The 8,374-nt window shown below is 35.3% G+C and overlaps 1 non-coding gene across 1 annotated transcript; it reads right to left on the bottom strand.

Moving 5' to 3' along the window:
• Positions 1 to 238: 238 nt before the first annotated feature.
• On the bottom strand, positions 239 to 341 carry LOC139179050 (U6 spliceosomal RNA). Its single transcript, XR_011563469.1, has one exon. It is a non-coding gene; the product is annotated as a U6 spliceosomal RNA (small nuclear RNA).
• Positions 342 to 8,374: the final 8,033 nt, after the last annotated feature.

Below are 8,374 nucleotides of genomic sequence, written 5' to 3'. Positions count from 1 at the left end.
CATGGAAATTAGTAATTCTCCTTATAATTTGAGCTCACCATTTCAATTTTTCCCCCAACTTGTATGTGTGTGTGTCTAAATAGATCTATATAACAGTCTTTATTATTTGTGCTTCTAGGCACTTCTCTAAATTCATTACAGAGTGGGTATCACATCCATTCCCTGAATAAACAGAACAAAATTCTTCTCTAGTAGGATGCAAGCAGCAGTCTTAAAACCATTTTTATTACATATATGTAAAAAAAAAAAATCCTTAAATAATCTGCTTGTCCTCCTTGTGCAGGGGCCAGGCTAATCTTCTCTGTACTGTTTCAGTTTATTATATGTGCTCCCTACTAAACTTTTAAAATTCATCAAACCCAAAATATATTGTGACAAACCACCTTTAATTTTTCCCACCCACATTTTATAGATTTTAATATTCTAAGTTTTTCACTTATCAAAATTTTGTTTTTTAAGAGTTTTATTTAACATCTTAAAGAGCATAAAATTTCTGAAACCCCTCTACCTCTTTGAAAAAGGGAGTTATATTTTGAAATAAGTTTAAAAGGAGCTCCATTCTGGAAGAACTTAAAATCAGTTCTGAATTTACTGTCTAGAATACCAGGCAAAAATCCATCATCCTCAACCTTTACAGTAGGTTGTGAAGCTAACAGTAAGCTTCCTAAAATGCATGTACTTTCAATGTACTTTACAATCCTATTCTTATTGAAAATGTTTTTCCTCAGAAACATACTTGTGTTTGAGAAAAAACAACTACAGGGCAAAAATTTTTGAGAGGAAGTTGAAAATAGGTACCATGGAAAATATGATTATTGATTTTCTTTTTTATAAATGTGTTTGGCAGTGAATGTGAACTGAGCTGTCCAGTGTAAGCATCCAGAAAATTTCCCCCATTGGTAATATAGTAGAGTTCTCTTTCAGTAAACGTTTGCTTTCAAAAATCATAAAAGGTCAGTTTTGGCCAACTGCATCAGTCCTTATTCTGCCATCTGTAAAAAATTTAGTCTGCCTTTTTGAATGACCCTTTAAAAATATACAAGACCTAATTCTATCCTTTACTCTCATAAAACTTCCATTGGACTCCAGTGGGAACATTTTAAAGTTAAATTCTGAGGAATAAGGACATTTCATAATGCCTTCTTGTGAGAACTTCCTTGGCAGAACTTGGCCAACTCATTCCTCCTGTGAGTGTTCTATGATATTACAAATTTTAGCGTTTCAAAATAGACTCCATCCTATAAAGCAATTATGCTTGTTACAGATAGATATACATGCACATACATCCAAACACACACATATGTGACCATCAAAATTCTCATGTGATGAACATCCAAAGTGGTTGACTCTTGGTATATTGAGGAGCTACCCAACTCTGTCCATCGTTCATTGATCAGTAGGTAGGTTTGTTCTTGCTACCCTACCTGTGCTTTTCTAGTGCTTTATTGTAAAAACAAACAAACAAACAAACAAAAAATATTTTATGGATAGTTAGCGTGTGCCAGAGCTATACTAAAATTCTACATACATTATTTCATTTACTTTTCTAAGTAGGATTTATCATTCCTGATTCACTGTGGCGAAACAGGATGGCCAGAAGTCTACTGACACTCAAACAGCAGAGCTAGTATCTCTGACTCCAAAGCTGTGGGTCTTAACTGCTGCATACTTTGCATTATATTGTACTCCTGTCCTTTATACACCCTTTTTAAAGCCAAGGGAAGGTCATTGTTTTGAGGGGCCTTGTTTACTTACCTGTCTCTCTAATGAGGACTGACTAGCTTGAGGCAGGGTTCTTGTCTTCTTCATCTTTATATTGCTAAAGCAAGATCCATAGGAATTTAATAAATACATCTTAAATTTAAAAGTTACCTTTCTGATTTAGATTTCACCCCCTTATGATAGAAAATATAACCTCCCAAATGTCATTCCCAAATCCCAGCATCCAGAAATAACTGGATAAATATTTGATAAATGAGTGAAATCCAAAAAAATATTAGAGACACTTATAGTCTACTTTTGCTTCTAATACATTTGTATAACAATGGTACACTCTAAGTATTTAATTGCTTGATATTAATTAAGCATTGTTAGGACATGATGGTTGAAGACTATCATAAGGCTGGTAGATGAAAAAGAAGGAAAACAACAAATGTTTCAATGATAAAAGTGTTTTAATATCACAATATAAACTTCCTGAAGTAGTATTTTATTTGAGAATATACATATTTGAGTAAATTCATTTGGAACTGTTAAACTGATCAGAGATATATCAATAGATAAATGGATAAAGAAATTGTGCCATATATACAGACAAACATACTGAAATATTACTTGGACATAAAAAATGAAATTTTGGCATTTGTGACAGCCTGGATGAACCTAGAGGGTATTATGTTAAGTGAAAGAAGATAAAGACAAATAGCATATAATTTCATATATATGTGGAATATAAAAAACAAAACAAAAAAAACAGACTCATAGATACAGAAAACAAACCAGTGGTTGCCAGAGGGGAGGGGGCTGGGGGATATATGGAAATAGGTAAATGAGATTGAGATACAAACTTCCATCCTTAAAAATAAATAAATTACAGGAATGTAATGTACAGCACAGGAAATACAGTCAATAATATAGTAATTCAGTATGGTGGACAGATTGTAAGTAGATTTATCATGGTGATCTCTTCGTAATGTATAAAAAAATTAAATCACTATGTTGTATTCCTGAAACTAACATGATATTTTATGTCAATTATGACTCAACAAAAATTACCTCAGATGAGAAACACATCTCAGGACTAACAACAACAACAAAAAAAACACTCTTTGTCTGTATGCTGCTTAAATAGGACCTTATGTAAGTGCTGTAATTAAAAGCAGTTTATTGGTGAAAGTCTAGCCCCTAGTGGACAGGACTCTCTGGTACACACCCACATACCAAACTGGTTACGAACAGCATGAAGAGACACCTGCTTAAATCTCAAGGGTTTCAGAATGAAATAGTCTTCAAGACTCTTGAGGTTCATATTTTGTTCTTTTATCTTTTTTTCATAAAATAGGCCACAATTTTATATCTGGCTTATTAGTGCTTTATAGTATTTCAATGAATACTAAGACTTTTTGACTCCAGTCTCAATTATATTTTTTCAAGCAGTGGTTTTCTTGGCTTCTTGGGGAGTGAAAGAATAAAATTTCTTTCCTTCCCTTCCCTTCCTCCCCTTTTTCTGTTCTTTTCACTATTAATAGCCAACATTTAGGCAACATTCACTCTTTTCTTTGAGGATAGATTTAGGTTACACTTATAACTTTATACTCAACACACACACAGACACATGCACACATCATAAGTCGTCTATTTCTTTTAAAATTAAAAGTACTCTATAGTTACTTTTCTCTTTTATGAGTAAGTATGAAATGTGAAAAAAGAGATGAGTACAAAAATTAAACACTCAAATAAAATAGATATGAACATACTTTCGTGAATGAAATACCACCTGATATATAGTATCCAGTCAGAAAGCTGTGTTTCTTAAGCTTACAAAATGCTTTTCATTGTAAGTCTTGTCACTAAACACACTCTATGATTCAGGCAAACTATAATTAGATTTCTCTAATCATCCTGATGATCTTACATGTTTGCTTAGTTTTAAAAACTAAACCCAGAAAGACTGAATTTACATTTCAAATATATATTTCAGTGTAGCCAATTCTGCTCTGTGTGTTCCAGGGCTTATGGTAAAAATCAGTTAGTGGTATAACACTCAGATCTTTTGTCAGTGACACACAAAAAATTAGAAATCTGATAAAATGGTGTCACTGTTTCATACGTATTAAGTGGTTATGAAATACATAAATGCTTCACCTTGAAAAAAAACCTGATGCTTGCTTGTGGGTATCAGAAGGGTTGTAGCTTGTGAGTTACTGTGAAGTGGTAGAGTGAGAATTATCTGAAATCAGATGGCAAGTTCTAATAACAGATGTGAATGGGTGTGGCTCATAACCCAGGCTGGTGAACTGAGATAGCTGGCAGATGTTTGAGTGTGTTTATGTATTTCTGTGTAGTTTGGATCACCTAGGTGTGTTTTCTGCATTCATCCAGTGTGATTCATGGACAAAATGGTGGAGAAGCAAACATTAAAATTTCCTTGTCTTCAAATTGTCCCTACTATATCAAATGTATCAGAACAAATTCCCATTTTCCAAACAATAGCAGAGCTGACTGTATTCTTGAAGACCTAAAATAGAAGAAAAATGACTCATTTGAAATGACAACTATTTAATGTTTAAGAAATGGTATGAGTCTGTCATACAGAGTGAAGTAAATGGACATGTGGACTCAGTAGGAGGGAGGGTGGGATGAACTGAAGAGTAGCATTAACATACATACACTACCATGTGTGAAATAGATAGCTAATGGGAAGCTTCTGTATAGCCCAAGATTTCTGCTTGGTGCTCTGTGATAAGCTAGAGGGGTCAGATGGGGTGGGCTGAGAGGGAGGCTCAAGAGGGAGGGGTATATGTGTACATATAGCTGATTCATGTTGCTGTACAGCAGAAACTAACACAACATTGTAAAACAATTATACTCCAATAATAAAATAAAAAAGAATTTGTATGAAACATAGTTTATAAGCTGTTGTAGATTTTATTAGCTCCTGTGTAGGTACAGGTTTTGGATCTATCATCATTGGCACAATTAAATTCATTTATTCCATGCTGCTTTAAGTCATTTTGTGGGTTTGGTACCATGAAAGTTAAGCAGCAATGGTTTTTAGTTCTCTTGAGTTTATGCTTCCTAAAACTCAGCAGAAATCTATTGGGGAAAATGGACTGCAGACATTCTTTAAATTTTAGTTGTTATAGATGTAAAGATGGAACACATACTTTAGATAATAAGGGAAGGTGGATTTGTCTCTTTGGGGAATTGGAATTAGTTTTATCAATGTTAAAATTTTAGATGACTAAAAACAGAAATTTTAAATGGATTTCCAAGTTATAAAAATATGACTATCCATTATTCAGTACATGTGGTCAAAATAAAATACCAGAAAAGAACATTTGATTTTCTCCCCCATATTTATACTTAAGTTCTGAATTCAATAGATCAGTACCCAGGTAGCTTCAAAGCCAAAACCCAGAATCATTCTTCATCTCCATCTATCTCTCATCTCCACCTTCACATCCATCCCAAGCCTGGCAGCTCTACCTCTAAAATACTGTCAGAATCTGCCCATTTCCACTGTTAGAATCATCTTTCACCTGACTACAGTAGCCTCTCAGCAACTCTATGTTCTTCTTTTTCTCTTCTATAATCCATTCTCTGCCCAGATACTAAGGTTACTATTTAGAATTATAAATTACACCACATCCTTCCTTATGCTAACCTTCCAATGTCTTCTCATCTCATTTACAGTAAAGTCTAAGTCCAACCAGTGTCTACAAGGCTCTAAATAATCTTTAGAGCCTTAATATGGCTCTTATTGTATCTTTGAAGTCATCTCCCATTTTTTGGTTCCTGCCACACACAACTTCTGTATAGCTGAAACCCTTGTGTTATAAGAAAATTCCATTAGCTACCTTATTTCACACATTGTAGTGTATATATGTTAATGCTATTCTTCCAGTTCATCCCACCCTCCCCTTCCCCCTACTGTGTGGCCTTCTTTCTGCTCCTTGACACCAGCTCTTCCCTCTGCTGGAAAGTAGTCAACTTAGTTTTCACAGAACAATCTTCTTACTCAGAGTTCAGCTTCCTTACCATAACCTCGCCCCTATATCCACCTATTGCATCACCCCATTTTATTTTCCACACCTCTATTACTTTATGTATTTTCTTGATCATTTTGTTTGTATATGTGTTTGTATTTTCTCTAGAACTAATGTTGCATGGGAGGTTAGCTTTCTTGGTCAGTATAGTATCCCTGGTATATCTTCTAATGCATGACACTTGGGTACTTAATATATACTTGTGAAATAAACGAATTGAGGTTGAAAAAATAGAAGGGAGATTTTTTTCCCTAAAAAAGAAGCAGAGTTTTGTGTTTTATAATGTAAATGATATCAGACTTTAAAGAGTAGTATTGAGCCTATGTGGTTGCTTCAACCTATTAAATAAGAATTAATGATGGTTAAGCACTCAAAGATGACTTATGTGTCCAATACACTCTCCTAAGTCTTTTTTTTTTTCATACATCAACTCATTTAATTCTTACAATACTCTTTTGAGGTAAGCATTATGATCCCAAATCTAAAAGATGGGAAAATTTTGTTCCCAGGGTGGTGCAGGTGGTAGGATTGGGATCTGAACTTAGGGAGTTTTACTAGAAAGTCAGTTGGCTTAGCCACTGTGCTATCTCCATAGAAAGGGCTTCTAATCATGTAGTAAGTCATGCTTTCTTACTATGTAAGCTACTGCTTGGCACCCAGTACAGCCCAGAACCTCTAAAGTTTTTTTTTGTTGTTGTTTGTTTTCTTGTTTGTTTGTTTTAAGTATAAGAAGGCTAACAATCAGTTGAATATAAGAACTATTACACACAAACTATGACACACAAACACAATAGCAAAGTAAAGAGAAAAAATGGTTTTACTGGACTCTTAAAAGAACCTTAAATATGAAGCAATATATTGATCAGCAACATATGGATTTGTTTTTGTAAATAACCAGTCAAGCTTACTCTGGATCAGGCATTGACTATCTTTTTTTTTTTTTTTTTTTACTGACTTATAGTTATTAGGAAAGACATCTGGAAAGTGGCTTGAAATTTGTTTTAGAACTCATGATGCCAACCTTAGTAGAGCCTAACGGTGCAGAAACAAAACAAACAAGCAAGCAAAACCACTGTGACTTTCAGAAAGTACAGTGGAGGGAAAGTACTGGATGGAAACACATCCCTGATTAACAAAGGACTGCCAAAACCTGGGAAGGAACTAGAATCTACTAAGTCTACTGAGTAAAAGCACAGTGCAAGGAATCAGAGGATAACATTCTTGTCTTTCTCCTTCAGCTTACAATAAGCCAACTGTATGTCTGAATCTCAGTTATGAAATATGTGAACAGTCATATTGTATTACATTTAACAGCTTCCTGTGTGGAATAGGACACTGGAGTAGGTATCCTCTTAGAGAATATTCTAACTTTCATGGACATGATGATAATATTTTGTGGCTCAGAAGCAAAGGAATGGAAAAACAGCTATGAGATTAATGTGAACAGAATTGGCAAAGGATATACACTAACTCTTCAAGTTGGTGAAGCCTTGAGATGGAGAATTAATCTTTATCGGCAGGCACAATTTATGTATAAAAGCAATGGGAGACCCCACTAACAACTTCTGGGGCTGTAGAATTATAAAACTGTGTACCAGGTGTTTTGTCTTGTTCTTTTAATTTTAAAATTTGAGATGGCAAAGACACAGTAAAATCTATTTTAATACATCTTCATTTCCTTCTTTACTAGAGTATTAGACCTAAGGAATTAAATTTATCATAAGAAATTAAATATTGAAAAATTTGACATTATTCTACACCGGTTTCATATTAGCAAATGAATGATTATCCCCACTGAATGGGAATGAGGAGCTAAACAACTCTGCATATAATGGAAGGGAATACTTAAATTTTTTCCTATTATGTTGAGGAGGTGGGACTTTGAGAGTTTAAAATGTGGAATCAGATCAGATCAGATCAGATCAGTCGCTCAGTCGTGTCCGACTCTTTGCAACCCCATGAATCGCGCAGCACGCCAGGCCTCCCTGTCCATCATCAACTCCCGGAGTTCACTGAGACTCATGTCCGTCGACTCAGTGATGCCATCCAGCCATCTCATCCTCTGTCGTCCCCTTCTCCTCCTGCCCCCAATCCCTCCCAGCATCAGAGTCTTTTCCAATGAGTCAACTCTTCGCATGAGGTGGCCAAAGTATTAGAGTTTCAGCCTCAGGATCAGCCCTTCCAACGAACATCTAGGACTGGTCTCCTTTAGGAAGGACTGGTTGGATCTCCTTGCAGTCCAAGGGACTTCAAGAGTCTTCTCCAACACCACAGTTCAAAAGCATCAATTCTTTAGCACTCAGCTTTCTTCACAGTCCAACTCTCACATCCATACATGACCACAGGAAAAACCATAGCCTTGACTAGACGGACCTTTGTTGGCAAAGTAATGTCTCTGCTTTTGAATATATTATCCAGGTTGGTGATAACTTTCCTTTCAAGGAGTAAGTGTATTTTAATTTCATGGCTGCAATCACCATCTGCAGTGATTTTGGAGCCCCCCCCCCCCCCAAAATAAAGTCTGACACTGTTTCCACTGTTTCCCCATCTATTTCCCATGAAGTGATGGGACCAGATGCCACGATCTTCATTTTCTGATTGTTGAG

This window comes from Bos indicus, chromosome 2, assembly GCF_029378745.1.
Source record: "Bos indicus isolate NIAB-ARS_2022 breed Sahiwal x Tharparkar chromosome 2, NIAB-ARS_B.indTharparkar_mat_pri_1.0, whole genome shotgun sequence".
In the NCBI taxonomy this organism is placed as follows: domain Eukaryota; kingdom Metazoa; phylum Chordata; class Mammalia; order Artiodactyla; family Bovidae; genus Bos; species Bos indicus.
This window is presented reverse-complemented; position numbering and strand designations above follow the sequence as displayed.